This window comes from Schistocerca serialis, chromosome 2 (genome assembly GCF_023864345.2).
Source record: "Schistocerca serialis cubense isolate TAMUIC-IGC-003099 chromosome 2, iqSchSeri2.2, whole genome shotgun sequence".
NCBI lineage: Eukaryota > Metazoa > Arthropoda > Insecta > Orthoptera > Acrididae > Schistocerca > Schistocerca serialis.
Genome location: NC_064639.1, coordinates 642,308,951 through 642,317,238, shown reverse-complemented (window position 1 = coordinate 642,317,238; position 8,288 = coordinate 642,308,951). Strand labels below are relative to the sequence as shown.

The window sequence follows — 8,288 nt, the reverse complement described above, 5'->3', positions numbered from 1 at the left end:
ATTACGAAAATGTGTTCTTCTTGCATGGCGTGTGCCGAACAACAATCCGCACTGCCGCAGAAAGTCTTTGCATGGCCACAAGCCACTTCCCCTTGGCAACGCTTACACATTGATTTTGCTTGTCCATTCTGGAATGCTCGATGGTTGGTTGTTGTCGATTCATTCAGTAATTTTCCTTTTGTTGTCAGGATGTCTTCCACGACGCCATCTGCCACCATCCAAGCGTTGTCTGACTATCTTTTGCATTGAAGGTCTTCCGCAGACTATTGTTTCCGACAATGGCCCACAATTTATGTCCGCAGAAATTCAGTCATTCTGCCAGGCCAATGGTATTCAACATCTGACATCCGCGCCGTTTTGCCTCAGTCAAACCGTGCCGCTGAACGATTGGTCCGGACTTTCAAGTCACAGATGTTGAAGTTGAAAGAGTCGCATTCTCGGGAGGACGCGTTGTTGCTCTTTTTGTCATCGTATCGCTCTCAGCCCCGAGATGGTCGCTCGCTGGCTGAGTTGCTCCACGGTCGTCCTCATCGAACCTTGATGTCTTTGCTGCACCCGCCGCATCAGGTTCCTGTGCAGCGGCAGTCTTCTGCTTTTGCTCCAGCCGACTTTGTATTCTATCGCAACTATCGAGGTTCACGGCGTTGGCTCGCAGGGCGCATTCTTCGCTGCCTCGGCCGCGCGATGTATTTGGTTTTGGGGGCCTCTGGTGAGGTGCGTCGGCATCTCAATCAGCTGCGCCTCTGTCGTCGCACGGGTTCTGCCGCTCCCCGTCTGCTTTCAGCGACGGTGCCGTCCGGTCAGCGCCCTGGGGACCCATCTACTGGCTCGCCTCATCCCCAGGTGTTACCGACGATGCCTTCCATTTTGCCCCATGGCGACGCGCCGCCGCCGCCGCCTCCGCCGCCGCCGCCTGTCCTCCAGCCGGCGCCGCCCGCAGTGGACGCTTCACTGCAGCCGCCAAGCGCCTCCCTGGGTCACGCGCCGCCGATCGCTTCCCGTGACCAGCTGTCCTCCGCAATGGAACTCTTGCCCGCTCCTGACCACGTGGCGTCTTCGCGCGTCGGGTACCCCGACGCAATGGAGGTCGACCCTTCGGCCCCTCCTGTCTCTTTACGGGCGCATACACCGCATGTTGACGTGCACCATGGACTAGGTTTTCAGGCGTTTCCTAGATCCCCTCGGACCGAATGGCCGGGTGCGAGTGGCACAGCCTCGCCTGTTGTTAGGCTCCCCACCTCATCGCATACGTCAACATGGGGTCCTCCCCAAGGCGGGCGAAAGCCTTATAACACGACCGTTCGCCGATTTGCGGGGGAGGAATGTGGTGTCACCGCCAGACACCACACTTGCTAGGTGGTAGCTTTAAATCGGCCGCGGTCCATTAGTACATGTCGGACCCGCGTGTCGCCACTGTGTGATCGCAGACCGAGCGCCACCACAAGGCAGGTCTCGAAATACGGGATAGCACTTGCCCAGTTGTACGGACGACTTTGCTAGCGACTACATGGATGAAGCATTGCTCATTAGCCGGGCCAATAGTTAGAATAGCCTTCAGCTAAGTCAATGGCTACGACCTAGCAAGGCGCCATTAGTAACATTGCATGTATCTAAAGAGTCTCACTTGTATCGCCACAATCTCCAGATGTACCAAAAGGATGGATTAAAGTTAAGTATTCCAGAAGCTACGTACTTTTCGTTATAGCATTCATTACATATCCTGTTTCAGACCTCACGCTCCTGCTTTGGCTTAGTGCGTGCCTTTCGGCTTCCTCTCATTGTGTCTAGGCTGTCTTGTCTAGACACAACACACAGCATTGTATGATAGTGAACCATGGACAGTGAGATAACCCGAATGCAAGAGACTGCTGACATGTGGTGCCACATGTACTCATAAGACAAGAATGAGGAACATGTGGCCAACACAGATAAGAAGAAGTGGCATGATAGTAGGACAGGTGTTATGAGGGAACCGTAGGCCGTAAAACCAGTAGGAAAAAACAGATATTGGAGTACATCCAGCAAATAATTGAGGACGTAGGGTGCACAAGAAAAATAAAAAGAAAGAAAAGCAGTGAGGACTTCCTCATCTTGGATACTGTGAAACAAATCTCTTTCACTGCAACCTTTTTGCAGTGGAGATACTGAAAGCTGGTAGTATAGACCAACACAAGAGAAAAAATGATCACTAAAAATGGGCATAGCTTATGACTTGTTCGTCTTCGCTCCTGTGAAACACATCTCTACTACTGAACAGTTGTTCATAGCACTTTATGTATGAATCAGTGCTCATAGCTCTCAAGGGACGCCGTTCAAACCCAATGTTTACTAGACATTTTGCTTCAAATGATCGTTCCTGCCATATCACCAAATATTGACCATTCCTCCTAGGGCACTCTTTATACCACCGTTTTTGAGCTGTATCATATTATCGATTATCGGTACCCATTCGACAGCATGCGCTATCTAATATATTCCAAAATTCCGTGCGTAAAAACAGGGTTTTTCCAGGGCTCATATCTCAAGTTCAGTTGGTGATAGAAAGGTAGGGTCAAGTGCTTTGGATAGTACCTGCGCTGGGGACCAATGGTATACCTACCTAAAGGTTTTTTTTATGAGCCTTAAGGGGCTTCTCGTGGCAGCTTTAGTTCAAGGGCGTGGGTAGTTCCTTTGAAAACTACAAAAAAACTTTTCTTTTACTATTCCTCTTACCAAGACAGCTATGCATAGCAAATGGTTCATATTTTTACGATATATTCCCAAGATCCCGCTCTCTAATAATCTTTCAAATTTTGTTGAAATCTTTATCCGTCTCCAAGATACACAGGTTACAAGCAAAAGACGCACGTAAAATGCGGTGTGAGGAGAAAGTCTAGTTTATTAAGTGAGATATCACGAAGAAATATGCTGTAAAGTGTCTCCGTTATCATCTGAAGGGATCTGTAGAATTTTGCGCCCGTGAAGTCCGGTCTGAAGTGTAAATTTAGTTTCGCATTATTTCAATTTCACATAAACTATCAAAATTTTAGTGGCCCATGAAGTTCTTTTCATATGAGTGACATGCCTCCGTGCTGCAGCAGGGAAAAGACGAGAACCAGCGGAAAAATACTCCTATCGGAGCACAATAAAGGCTAATATTCACCTGATTAACAGGGTCTGACTGAAAATTCGTGTACGAGCTGCCTCCTTCTATCTTCATCATCTTTTAATACTTTTCCAAACATTTTTGCACGCGAACATATTCACGCTTTTTTGGCTGAGGGAGAAGGAGACAGTGGCATTGGGACACAGACGAAAAGTAATAAATACTGGAAGAAAGTAACAGTGGTTGTGGTATAGAAAGAGCAGAGGAGACTATGATAGTGTGAAAGAGAGGGACGCAGTGGCAGCGGAATACAATTGACCGAGCTATGAAAAGAGTGAAGCAGACATTTCAGTCGAGTAGGAAAGACCCAGTGATGACGGGAGAGATAGTGATAGTGAGAAGAGACATCAACAATGGGAAGGAATGAATGGGATAGCAGCAGTATGAGAGAGCAAGGGGGAACAATGACACTGAGAGGAGACAGTACTAGTAGGACAGAACGAAGTAGTCTGTGGCTGTGACAGAGAGACGCGAAGAAGTAATTATAATGCGTTGGGCTGAATGAGGGCGTGAGATTGGGCAAGTGAGAATCAAATAGTATGAGCGACTTATAGTGACGGAATAGTTGGTGTGAGCGAGTTACATTTAGGAAAGCTTGAGTGTGTGAGACGTGAATGTTACGTTAAAAAGAACGTGAATATGTTCGCTTGCGAAATTCTTTGGGAAAATTTTTAAAAGTTCTCTAGAAAGGAACAATGAGACAGCTGCTACCCCACTTTTCAGATAGAATCTTTTAAAAAGGAGCGTGTTCGTCTTTCCTGTGATCTGATAGAAACATTTTTGCACTGGTAGTAAGTTACAATCGAGCCTTCTATACGTCTGTTATAACTAACTCCGTGCGAACAGGCCTTAGAAGGCCAAGCAGCACCGACCGGCCGTCGTGTCATCCTCGGCCGACACACATCAGTGGGTGCTGATGTGGAAGGGCATGTGGTCAGCGCACCGCCCTCCAGGCCGTATGTCAGTTTACGAGACCAGAGCCGCCACTTCTCAGTCAAGTAGCTCCTCAGTTTGCCTCACAAGGGCTGAGTGCATCATGCTTGCCAACAGCGCTGGGCAGACGGAAGGTCACCCATCCAAGTTCTAGCCCAGCCCTACAGCGCTTATCTTCGGTGATCTGACTGGAACCGGTGTTTCCACTGCGGCAAGGCCGTTGGCTGTACGTCTGTTATGACAGACATGAATCATGCCGTCCAATTAAATAGTCACTGTATGGAATAAGAGTGGGAGTGCTGTCACAGAGTGAGTAGAGTGAGACGGAAGTAACAATGGTCACCGACAGAGAACGTGGCTGTGTGAGACCAGCCGTCCCTGTGTGCAATCATAGGGCAGTCTGTGGACTCTGCGACTGGAGGCATGGCTGTCAGTACTGGGACGGGAGCCTTGTCCGTTGGTAGCAGTGCCACGGGCCTAGATCACGGTGTGTGGACTTGCAATGCATCCACCGTGAATGATGATCAGAAGAGACGGTGATCGACTGCGTTGACCAAGCATACGGTACATCTTGGGAATCTTCAAAAGGCGTTGTAAAGCTCTAAAACAAGGGTATCTGTGTTACATCACACCAGTAGGAAGTGTTTACTTTCGAGAGCATGAACGAATTCGGTAACGGATGTCCTTCCATACAAGTACGCCCAGTCTAATAATAATTAAAACTAGTGCTAACACAAGCTGCTCTGAACTTTGAGTCTTATTCACTAATACATCTCCTTAATCTCAGAACCAGAAAGAGACGATACTACGAGGGGCATTCAGTAAGCAATGCGACATTATTTTTCTGAAAGCAAGCTGATTTTATTCAGGATTCCAATACACCACACTATTCCCGTCTCTTCTGGCTACAAAATCTCATTTTCACAATAATCTTCGTTCAATGCGAAGGTCTTTTTCCACCTTGCTGGGAGTGCCTGTATGCCCGAGTGGTACCACTCCACTCGTCGACGTCGGGGCCAAAGCCTTGCTTGCTGTATCGATAACTTCGCCATCATCCACGCACTGTTTCCCACAGAGTGCACCCTTTATTGGGCCAAACAGATGGTAGACTGAAGTCGTGAGAACTGGGCTCTAGCGAGGATGAGGAAGAACAGTTCAAAGAAGTTTGGTGAGCTCCTCTCGGCTGCGCTGACTTGTATGAGGCCTTACTTTGTCATGGAAAAGGAGAAGTTCGTTCGTATCTTTGTGGCGACGAACACGCTAAATTCGTTTCTTCAATTTCTTGAGGGTAGCACATATACAGTCCAGAGCTCATCGTTGCACCATAAGGGAGGACATCAAACAAAATAACCTCTTCTGTGTTCCAGAATACCGTCGGCATGACTTTGAAAATGTATTCATTACCAGCGATGGCTAGGCATGACAGAATCTCTGACCAGAGAGTTATTTATCGTTGCTTGTCTGCGCTTGACCGCGCGAGTCGTCAGTAGCATGTAGCGAGTCGGCAGGAACAGTTGTACTCTGTCTGTAGTAGTAGTCAGTCGGATACGGTAGTAGCGAGTGGACAGTTGTACCGAGCAGAAGTCGGCATGCGTCGGCGGCGTGCTCTTCTCGCGACTCTGGTCACGATTCGGGACGATGAGTATTGTTGTAGAAGGTAAAGACGCAGCATTGCGCATATTTAATAATGTATGTTAATTGTAATTTAATTTGTTCAGAAAAAATGCCCCAATAATAATTTTTTTATAAAGTAAATCTTTTAAAGAAAAGTGTTCATTTCAATTTAAAGAATTTTTCCACTCTTTTGAAGAAAAAGCATTCATTCAATTTTAAACAATATTTCCTATGCATTTCATCCAAGAATCAAAATTAAATATACGCCAGCATTGCACTTGCCAAGTGTAACGTTCCCGCAAATATTAAAGAATAAAGATTGATCATAAATCCTTAATAATATTAATTAAATAATGAACCATGAATTGAATGTAACATCTGAACAGAAATAATTATATCTGGTAAATTTTTATAAGGACAGCGGCGCTGACCTTCGGCCCTGTATTCTGAATAACAAAAGCCAAATTCTTACCTCAATAAAAACTGAATCTATATCTGCTCTTATCTATCGACACAGCTTCGTGCAATGCTGGCGTATATTTAATTTTGATTCTTGGAGGAAATGCATAGGAAATATTCTTTAAAATTGAATGAATGCTTTTTCTTCAAAAGAGTGGAAAAATTCTTTAAATTGAAATGAACACTTTTCTTTAGGAGGAAATGCAAAGGAAATATTCTTTAAAATTAAATGAATGCTTTTTCTTCAAAAGTATGGAAAAATTCTTTAAATTGAAATGAACACGTTTCTTTAAAAGATTTACTTCATAAAAAAATTACTATTGGGGCATTTTTTCTGAACAAATTAAATTACAATTAACATACATTATTAAATATGCGCAATGCTGCGTCTTTACCTTCTACAACAATACTCATCGTCGCGAATCGTGACCAGAGTCGCGAGAAGAGCACGCCGCCGACGCATGCCGACTTCTGCTCGGTACAACTGTCCACTCGCTACTACCGTATCCGACTGACTACTACTACAGACAGAGTACAACTGTTCCTGCCGACTCGCTACATGCTACTGACGACTCGCGCGGTCAAGCGCAGACAAGCAACGATAAATAACTCTCTGGTCAGAGATTCTGTCATGCCTCGCCATCGCTGGTAATGAATACATACGTGTTTCAACTTTACCGAGAAAGGGTGTGGTTTTGAACTTTTTCTTCGGAGGAGAGGCGGTGTGGTGTCATTCCATAGATTGCCGTTTTTTTCTGGTGCGAAGTGATAAACTCATATTTCATAGCCTCTGACGATTTGCGACAAAAAATTGTCACGCACAAGCAGTTTAGTACAAACAGTCGTTCGTTGCTGCTTATGGTTTTCTTTTAGGCGGCGAGGAACCCAAGGGCACACGCCTTTGAGTACCACAACTAGTAGTCTAGGGTATCAGCACTACCAGCAAAGACGTCTAGTTGGATTGTGATCCCTTGATCACCTCGACTGAGAGTGTCCGCACGTTCCATCATTTCAGGAGTCAGCATTTTGTGCTGCCGGCCGGCACCAGGGAGATCGAATAGGTTTTCGCGACCTTGTTGCGATGATGACAGACGCCTCGCTCAACGACTCGCCTTGTTTTTGTTCACTGCCAGGTCTCTGTGGACATTCTGCAAGCGCCTATGAGTATCTGTGGTGCTCTGGTTTTCCGCCAAGACAAACTCAGGGACAGTTCTCTGCTTGGAACGCGCCTCCGTTGAAGGTTACGTATAGTGCAGCCACCTATCGGAACTCCGTGAACAGGAATACGAGTGCGTGCTGAAATGTAATGTCACAGCACTCGTGTGTGGTCTGGCATTGCCATGCTGAAGCAGGGAGTGTGGACGAGGTCTTCGAATTCAATGTTCGACTACAGCACGTAGTTTCTCACTCAGCGTCGTAACTGTGTTACACACCATCATGTTACGTGCTACAATTCGGAGCACACTAACTGCAGTGTGTTGCAAATATGTAAACACTAAGAATACAGGTGTTTGCAGACGAAATCCGTAGGCATTACATTTCAGCAAGCACTCGTATTCCTGTTGGCCTGGTGGGTGTCAAATGAAATGATTTAAAGCATTTCTTTGACAAACAGTTATCACCCAGTAAGTTTTCTTTAATTTACGTCTATGATCACAAACTTTTTGTTAACGCATTACCGGTTTCGATCTATAATGACCATCATCAGATCTGCAGAAAAAAATGGGAAAAACACAAATACACTCGCAGATTGCCTACAGCTTAAAAACAATACATAGACCATAATGAAAAGTACTACTGACAAATACATGCATTTGTGCGCTTTAAGTATGAAGAGGCATACCTGTTTTCTGAAAACAAATTCCTAATGTACAGCAGCCATACTGGCATCGTCAAATGTTAAATGCAGAGTCAGCACCAGCATCGTCAAATATGTATAAATAACATCATATGCACGAGTCATGTTGTCAGTAGCACTATTGTAACGTAAATTAAAGGAAACTTACTGCGTATAAGAGTCACTTTTTTATTTGCGACAATGTCGCAGCTTGTGGAAGTTATCATCCAGTACAATTCACTCCCCAAAATCCGTGACTCTTCCCATCCAATTTTACTTCTTCCTGCTGTTAACGTGCTT

The 8,288-nt window shown here is 45.6% G+C and overlaps 1 pseudogene; it reads right to left on the bottom strand.

The window, feature by feature from the left end:
- Positions 1-4,186: 4,186 nt before the first annotated feature.
- LOC126459614 (5S ribosomal RNA) lies at positions 4,187-4,303 on the bottom strand (annotated as a pseudogene).
- Positions 4,304-8,288: the final 3,985 nt, after the last annotated feature.